Below are 7,578 nucleotides of genomic sequence, written 5' to 3' on the forward strand. Positions count from 1 at the left end.
TCTGTGCCCGGGGCGTGTTCCAGGTACTTAAAGGGCTTTAACTTATACTGTGGTAATGCTCACAGCAGCCCTAAGAAAGTAGGTACTGTTACTGTGCCCATTTTATTTTATTTTATTTATTCTATTTTGTCTTTTTGCCTTTTCTAGGGCCGCCTCCACGGCATATGGAGGTTCCCAGGCTAGGGGTCTAATCGGAGCTACAGTCGCCAGCCTACACCAGAGCCATGCAGGATCTGAGCGGTATCTGCAACCTACACCACAGCTCTGGCAACGCTGGATCCTTAACGCATTGAGCAAGGCCAGGGATCGAACCTGCAACCTAGCGGTTCCTAGTTGGATTCGTTAACCACTGTGCCACAACAGAAACTCCCATTATCCCCATTTTATAGATGAGTAAACTGAAGCACAAAAATTTAATAATATTTCACACGGCTAGTGATGGAGCTGGGATTTAAACCTGATGTGTCCAGCTCCAGTTGTGAATGGAGACCTGGGCACTTGCCTAGAACCTGTGACCTGTGGGAATACTGTCTCTCCAGCTTTACATACGGAGAGTTCCAGCTGAGCCTCACTCATACCTAAAACTATAATCAGCTTTTAAGAAATCCTACTTAGCACACCTTCCTCTGACATGGGAATGTTCCCCTGTCTAGCCCCACACAGTAGGGGATTGTGGAGCATCACTGGTCAGGACTCGAAGCCTTGGACTCTGTACTCTTCATCTCCATAAACTTTGGATAGGCCATATAATTCTCTGAGCTTCTAGTGTCTTTTTTTTTTTTTCCTCTAGTAATAATCCTACTTTGTCAGCTCCTTGAAGCTTTTAAAAGTGTGTAATTGGATAATCATTTTTATATGAAGGAGTTACTATCTGTCAGAGATCCCAGAGCCTGAGGTTAGAGACAGGGAATAATGCCTCCCCCCCCCATGATGACTCTGGAATTCTTTCACACCAGTTTTACCTTTTTCTTTACCATATACAAACATTTTTTATGTTTGTATATGGTAAAAATTTTCACATTTTTTAAAATGAGGTTGAATTATGTTGAAATATGTTGTTTTTTAACTTAATATTTCTTAGGTACTTGTCACTATACATAGGTCACATGCATTTTTAATAGCTGCATAGTATTCCATAGTAGAAATAGTTTTAACTATTTCCCTATTACTTGATATGTTTGTCTGTAGTTTAGTTTTTCACTATCCCAAGGAAGGAAATTGGTTTGGGAGAGTTGGGGGCAGGTAAAGAGGTCCTCAAGTGAGAGACAAAAGACCTGGGCTGTTTCTAGCTCTGTTCTAATTTGTGACCTTGGGCAAATCTCATTCATTTTCTAGGACTAAGTGTCTGAACCTGTCAAAGAGGTTTCAGATATGTATACTTTCAGATTATGGAGGCTCCTTAACCCCCTTGAAATGCCCACATATAAAAACATTTCTGATGAATGTTTTAATCAAATATGAATCCTGTAATCCCTTAAATCTGCCCATAAGCCCCACTTGGAAATTTCTTAGGCTGTATGGATCGCTGAAGGTTTTTCCCTGATTCCAGTAACCAGTTAAGGCAGTATCAATTTGATAAATAAAGAAGTGGGTTAGCAGTCCAGCCACATGGTCCTCTTGCAGTACCCCCACCACCCCACCTTCCCAATTACGGGATTTCAGGACAGTTTCCCATCACTTGAATGTGCTCAAGCCTCAGTGTGGGTGCCCTTGGTAAAGCTGCAGAGCCCCTCTGGCTGGGTTTTGACACGTTTTAACCGAGTGGTCACTCCAGCCAGTTCTGAATGTTGCTGGGCTATTCTTAACTCTTTTTAGTAGGTCTGCAGCCCCCCTCTCACCAGGAAACCCTGACATCCGTCGAATTTTCCTCCTGTTTCTCTACTCCTCACACCTGTCTAGGGTGGACTTAAGTCTTCCAAAGGTTTAAGAATGCAGAAGAGAGTGGGGAAAGACAGCTGTTTTTCATTTGCATTTGCAAATTTGAGCTGCTAATGTGTGTTTGATAATTCGTGTTTTCCTATATCTTTAGAAACAACTCTTTTTGCTTCAGAACAATGTTAAGGAATGGAAGAAAATGTAAAAGTTCCTTTGAATACACCCAAGTTGTATTTCTCCTTGAGTCCCAGGTTTCTACTCAATTTTGAGCTTTCTCTTTCCAACTTTCTACCGTGTCTCCACCCATGACTAGACACCTCTCCTCCCTGACCCAAACCCTGTCTCCCTGTTGGAAGTTATCAGAAAACTGCTAATACCACAGTATTTTTTGTAAAAATATATCCTGTCCCCACTGACAGCCCCTAATGTTTTTAAATAGAATATTCTTCACTAGCCTGAAAGCACACGTGCTCAGATAACTCCGCTGATATCCACAACCTCTTCAAGAATAACTGACAAGGATTCTTAACCTTTTTTTATGCCATGGATCTTTCACGCCAGTCGGGTGTTGTCTATGACCTGCTTCTCAAAATAATGTTTTAAACACATTATTGCCTGTTCATGAGGATTGGGGAGGTGGTTGTGGGCTCTTAGTACTGGGAGTTGCTCAGAAGCTGCTCGATGGTGCTCTGTCTCCTCTGAGCAGGAGGACTTCCTCAGTAATCGAGCAGTCATCCACCCATTGAAACTGCGGACGCTAGTGTTCATCCCAGGTGGACAGCAGGTTCCTCCTGCTTCCCGACAGAGACACACCTGCACAAGCGTGAAAGGAGGGGCGTCCCTACCTCTGTGCACAGAAACCATGTGAACTGTTAGAACTTGGGCTGGTTGGCTCGGGTGAGGAGGGGTGGCAATGGTAGGTTGTCTTGTAGCCAGCCTCTTCCCATAGTTTATCACGCCAGCTTTAGATCCGTTCAGAGGCAGTAGTAAAGGCGTCAGAATTTTTTTGCAGTGGGTCTTGGCTGCTGTAAGGGAGCTTTGGCTCTGGGAATATTTCCCTGTGACTGACAGACTTTTCTGGGAAACCATCAAATAGTGTCCAGGCTCTTAGTGCCCGGGACTTGGTTTATAATGCTGTGGCAGGTGACCCCCTGGAGAAGGAGAAAGCCTTGGGAGAGGCAGTCGGCCAAGAGCCCTGAGCATCCCTGCACGTTCTTGCTTTGTGTGAACTCGAGAGCCTGCCCACTCTTTGCCTGGGCCGTAACTCAGTGTTGTGTTGGTAGTTAGCAACCTGGAGAGAGGAGGTCACGTCTCTTCCCTGGGAGCACGTTGGCCCACTCTTTACTGTGAAAGTGCTGACTCCCTTAAGCTCAGAGTTTTTTTTCCTGTGACACAACCCACTGCAGGTTGAGGCATCCATCTAGACCTACCCGTGACGCTTTTGTTGGGGAGCGGGGATGGGAACTGGCACAAAGGTGCTTCTTACTGCTTGCTGCGCTCTAAGTAATAAAGTTCTTTGTCTCTGATCCGGAGTCTCATGTCATCTGCCAATATCCATGAAAAAATAATAAGTTAACCTGTTAGTTTGCAAGTAGGATGAAATTCGAGACCCTTCATGCACTACTCTTGACGATTTGGTAAAAGGGATGGTATCCTGACAAGCCTTTCCAGAAGAGAAAGGTCATGGGCCAGGTGAGGATTTGAGAAGATAATTTGGGGTCTGGTAGCAAATACTGCTGAGTGAGGAGGGAAGTAAGGGTCCTTGGCTGTCTTGCATATTAATGTTCTGAGACTAAGCAGCAGGAGGTAGGACTGAAACACTGCCCAGCTGGTACTTAGGTTGTTGCTCGTTCTCCTTGGTGCAGGAGAAGGAAAGGATGTTTTGACAATGAGGCAGCGAGCCTGTGGCCCCAGGTATGTAGCAGAATGGTTGTGATTGATGAGGAAAGGGTGCCCCAAAAGTGAAGTAAGTGGTGTCAGCAGTTAGGATATAGAGCTTTGAATGGACCAAAAATCCTGAGAGTTTGTTCAGTCCAAGCAGGTGACTACCTGAAACAAAAGTAAGTACATGACCTGATCCCTCCCACTCCTTCTCCTGCTTTAAGGAAAGAAGCGGGGTATGTGGGGGGATCTTTGAGGAGGGGAGGGATTCCCCTTTTATAACACAATTGAATATAAGCATCTAAGTCACCATACTACTTTGTCGCTTGAGGACAGGGAACCCTGGGCATAGGAATGGTCGTAAGTGCCAAGGACTGGGGGCAGATCCACAGTGGTGTGGTGTGGGGGGTGGGGGTGGGGGCTCCAAACAAAATAGCATCCCTGAGCCACAGGTGCATGTCAGAGCCAAGAAGTAGGGAAGAGGCAGCACTGATCCCCGAGCAGGAGTCAGGAGAAAAGGCCTTTTCACTGACCCAGCTGCCCCTGTAGGCTGCTCCTCCCACTCCTGTGATGTCCCCACACTCTTGGCTGGGAGAGTCCTAGTCTCACAATGGCTATAGCCTGCAGCCTGCCTATTTTAAACTGCTTGGTTTGGCTTCCCATGGAGGAGGAGAAAGTGCCTGAATTCTGGTGGGGTTTGGACAAAATTTGCAATAGGAAAGGAAAATTAAAATGAGCTGTAGGGGGACCCTCTAAATGGATTCAGCGTACTAATATTTTGTGGCTTTCACATCCGTGTGTTACTGCCGTCAGTTGTACATTTGATTGAACTGTGAATGCTCTAAGTCTCCCATTCAGGGACTACCTCTGCATAGAGAGAAGTGGCCTCTGTCTCCTCTTGAGTCTTCCACCAAAAAAAACAATATGGAATTCTGAGAAGAAAGAAATGAAAATCACAGCTTTAGTTGCAAACTTGGTGACTGCTGGAGCACTCAGGCCACTTCCCAGTACAACGGTGTATTTTTGCAAATACCAAATAAAAAAGGAATTACGATTAGGCTATTACAGAGCTCTTGCTGAAACCAAACATTTGACCCATGGAAGCCATATCAACTCAGATTTGACAACTAACAAGAAAGCCCAGCAGTCGCCTAGTCAAGTGGAAATGGCTGGGATGTGGCCAGCCTCAGCATCTTAGTTTTCCATGAAAAATGACAGCTATTCCTTCAGAGGAAAGGTATTCCCCTCCGGCCGTGTGAAGCAAAGCTACTAGCTCACTGGGCCCCTTGGTTCAGAGACTTCTCCAAGGGCCTGGTTCACTGATGGTCCGGCTGAGCGGCAAGCTTTTGGCGCCCAGTGAGAATTCTGGAAGACTGACTATGCTGAGGGCTTGATCAGGACAAAGGGCTGTATTGAAAACTGCCACCCTTACCTTAGACAATATTCCTAGGACCTGGATAGGTTGTCATTTTTATTGATTCTGGGGCTGTTGCCAGTGACCGGGTCTTTTAGTCTTTCACTTAGAAGATTGCAGACTGTCCAAGATACTCTTCCTCGGGGCCCCAAAGTAGAAGTGAATTACAGCTATTAATTGAATTGTCTGGGTCATTCATGGCTTATTCAAAGAGGACACTTTCTTTGATGAGACCAACTATAATCAAGCTTCCTGTACCACCCAGGTATCTACCATTGTTGCCTGGACCCATCATCACACCTGACATGGCATCACACGCACCATCGCAGCCTAGGCACAAAGCTGAAAAGCTTATGCTTCCGACGCAGAGGCTACCACTGCATGCCAGGCTTATGACTCCTGTTTGTCTACCCTTGAGTGAGGCCACGAGCACAAGGCATGGCCTCCCCCCGTCTCCTGGCTTATTGACTGTATCAGACCTTTGGCTCTAGATCTCAGTAGTGCCTCACCACTGCCGACACTTTTTCAGGTTACAGTGTCATTCTAGTCCACTCATCCAGCTCTGACCACACCATTTTGGTCTTGAAACCAGTCTGCTTCATGCTTTGTTTTTTGTTTTGCTTTTATTTATTTATTTATTTATTTATTTTTTGTCTTTTTGTCTTGTTGTTGTTGTTGTTGTTGCTATTTCTTGGACCGCTCCCGAGGCATATGGAGGTTCCCAGGCTAGGGGTTGAATCGGAGCTGTAGCCACCGGCCTACGCCAGAGCCACAGCAACGCAGGATCCGAGCTGCGTCTGCAACCTACACCACAGCTCACAGCAACGCCGGACCGTTAACCCACTGAACAAGGGCAGGGACCGAACCTGCAACCTCATGGTTCCTAGTCGGATTCGTTAACCACTGCGCCACGACGGGAACTCCTTGTTTTGCTTTTTTAAGGCCACACCCACAGCATATGGAGGTTCGCAGGCTACCGGTTCAATTGGAGCTACAGATGCCAGCCTAGCCACAGCCACAGCAACACCAGATTCAAGCCATGTCTGTGACCTACACCACCGCCCATGGCAACGCTGGATCCTTAACCCACTCAGCGAGGCCTCGTGGTTCCTAGTCAGATTAGTTTCTGCTGCGCCACAATGGGAACTCCTCTGCTTTGTGTTTTGGGGTTCTTTTTTTTGGTCTGTATACAGTCTGACTTTTATTGCTAAAGCCAGTCAATAGTGGGCTGATAGTCAAGGTATTTTACGGCCCTTCAACTCTTTCATTTATAGTTATATAGTAGTGTTGAATGTTGGAACAGCCTACTTTAAAGATTTCTGACTCCTACCTCTCATCTCATTATGGTCAATATATCTTAGAAAGGTCACTGAATATCGCTGACCCTAGAAATCATCACTTCCTCTTTACCACTGTATCAGGGTTCTCCAGAGAAAGAGAACTAATAGTATTTGTTTGAGTAGATATAAAGAAATGTATTATATGGAATTAGCTTACATGCTTATGGAGGCTGAGAAGTCCATGATGTGTCTGTAAGCTGGAGATCCAGGAGAGCCAGTGGTGTAGTTCCAGAATGAGTTCAAAGTCCTGAGAATCCGAAGAACCAAAAGTGTAAGTTCCAGTCCAGAAGCAGAAGACTAATGCCCTCGTTTGAGAGCAGTCAGGCAGAGACAGTGAATTCTCTCTTACCCCAACTTTTTTTTGTTGTTGTTTACTTTCTAGGGCCACACATGGAGGTTCCCAGGCTAGGGGTTGAATCAGAGCTACAGCTGCCAGCCTAGCCACAGCCACAGCAACTCCAGATCTGAGCTGCATCTGTGATCTACACCACACACAGCTCGTGGCAATGCCAGATCCTTAACCTCCTGAGCAAGTATAGGGATCAAGCCAGGTCCTGGGTACTGGTCAGGTTTGTGACTGCTGAGCCACGACAGGAACAACCTGTGCATTTTCTTCATACATGTGTCATTACCAATTATGGTATTGATGCCAGAAAGATGTTACCAAATCCAGGTTCTTGTTCACAGAGCCAAAGAATGAATTTTGAGAACACACAGGCAGCAAGCAAGCAAAGTCTTTATTACAGGAAAGCAAACAGCTCCCAGGACAGCTGGGAGGGGGAAGATGAGTCCCCCTCTCTATTGTCCTATAGGTGTTTTTAATCCCATAAAGATGGGGGTTACCAATATGAGGTCCAGAAAGCTGTGGTTTTCTCCCATTGCCCTTGCCCAGTTACCTCTATTAGTGCTTGTTCAATAGGGGTCTTAGGGGTGGACATGTCCCCTAAGTCTCAGGGTTTCTTTGCCCTTTTCTTCCCGTAAACTGAGTCACAGGGGGTTATGTCTGAAGATGAAATGCAACTGACTCCCAACCAGGAGTTAAGAAGCTTAATGCCTCGATTCCAGACC

The 7,578-nt window shown here is 46.0% G+C and overlaps 1 long non-coding RNA gene across 1 annotated transcript; it reads right to left on the minus strand.

The window, feature by feature from the left end:
• On the minus strand, positions 4,452-7,531 carry LOC110255399. The gene is made up of 2 exons (XR_002335535.1): positions 6,668-7,531; positions 4,452-4,688 (listed from the first exon to the last, which is right to left on the minus strand). It is a non-coding gene; the product is annotated as an uncharacterized LOC110255399 (long non-coding RNA).

The sequence above is a fragment of the Sus scrofa genome, chromosome 9 (assembly GCF_000003025.6).
Source record: "Sus scrofa isolate TJ Tabasco breed Duroc chromosome 9, Sscrofa11.1, whole genome shotgun sequence".
NCBI classification, from domain to species: domain Eukaryota; kingdom Metazoa; phylum Chordata; class Mammalia; order Artiodactyla; family Suidae; genus Sus; species Sus scrofa.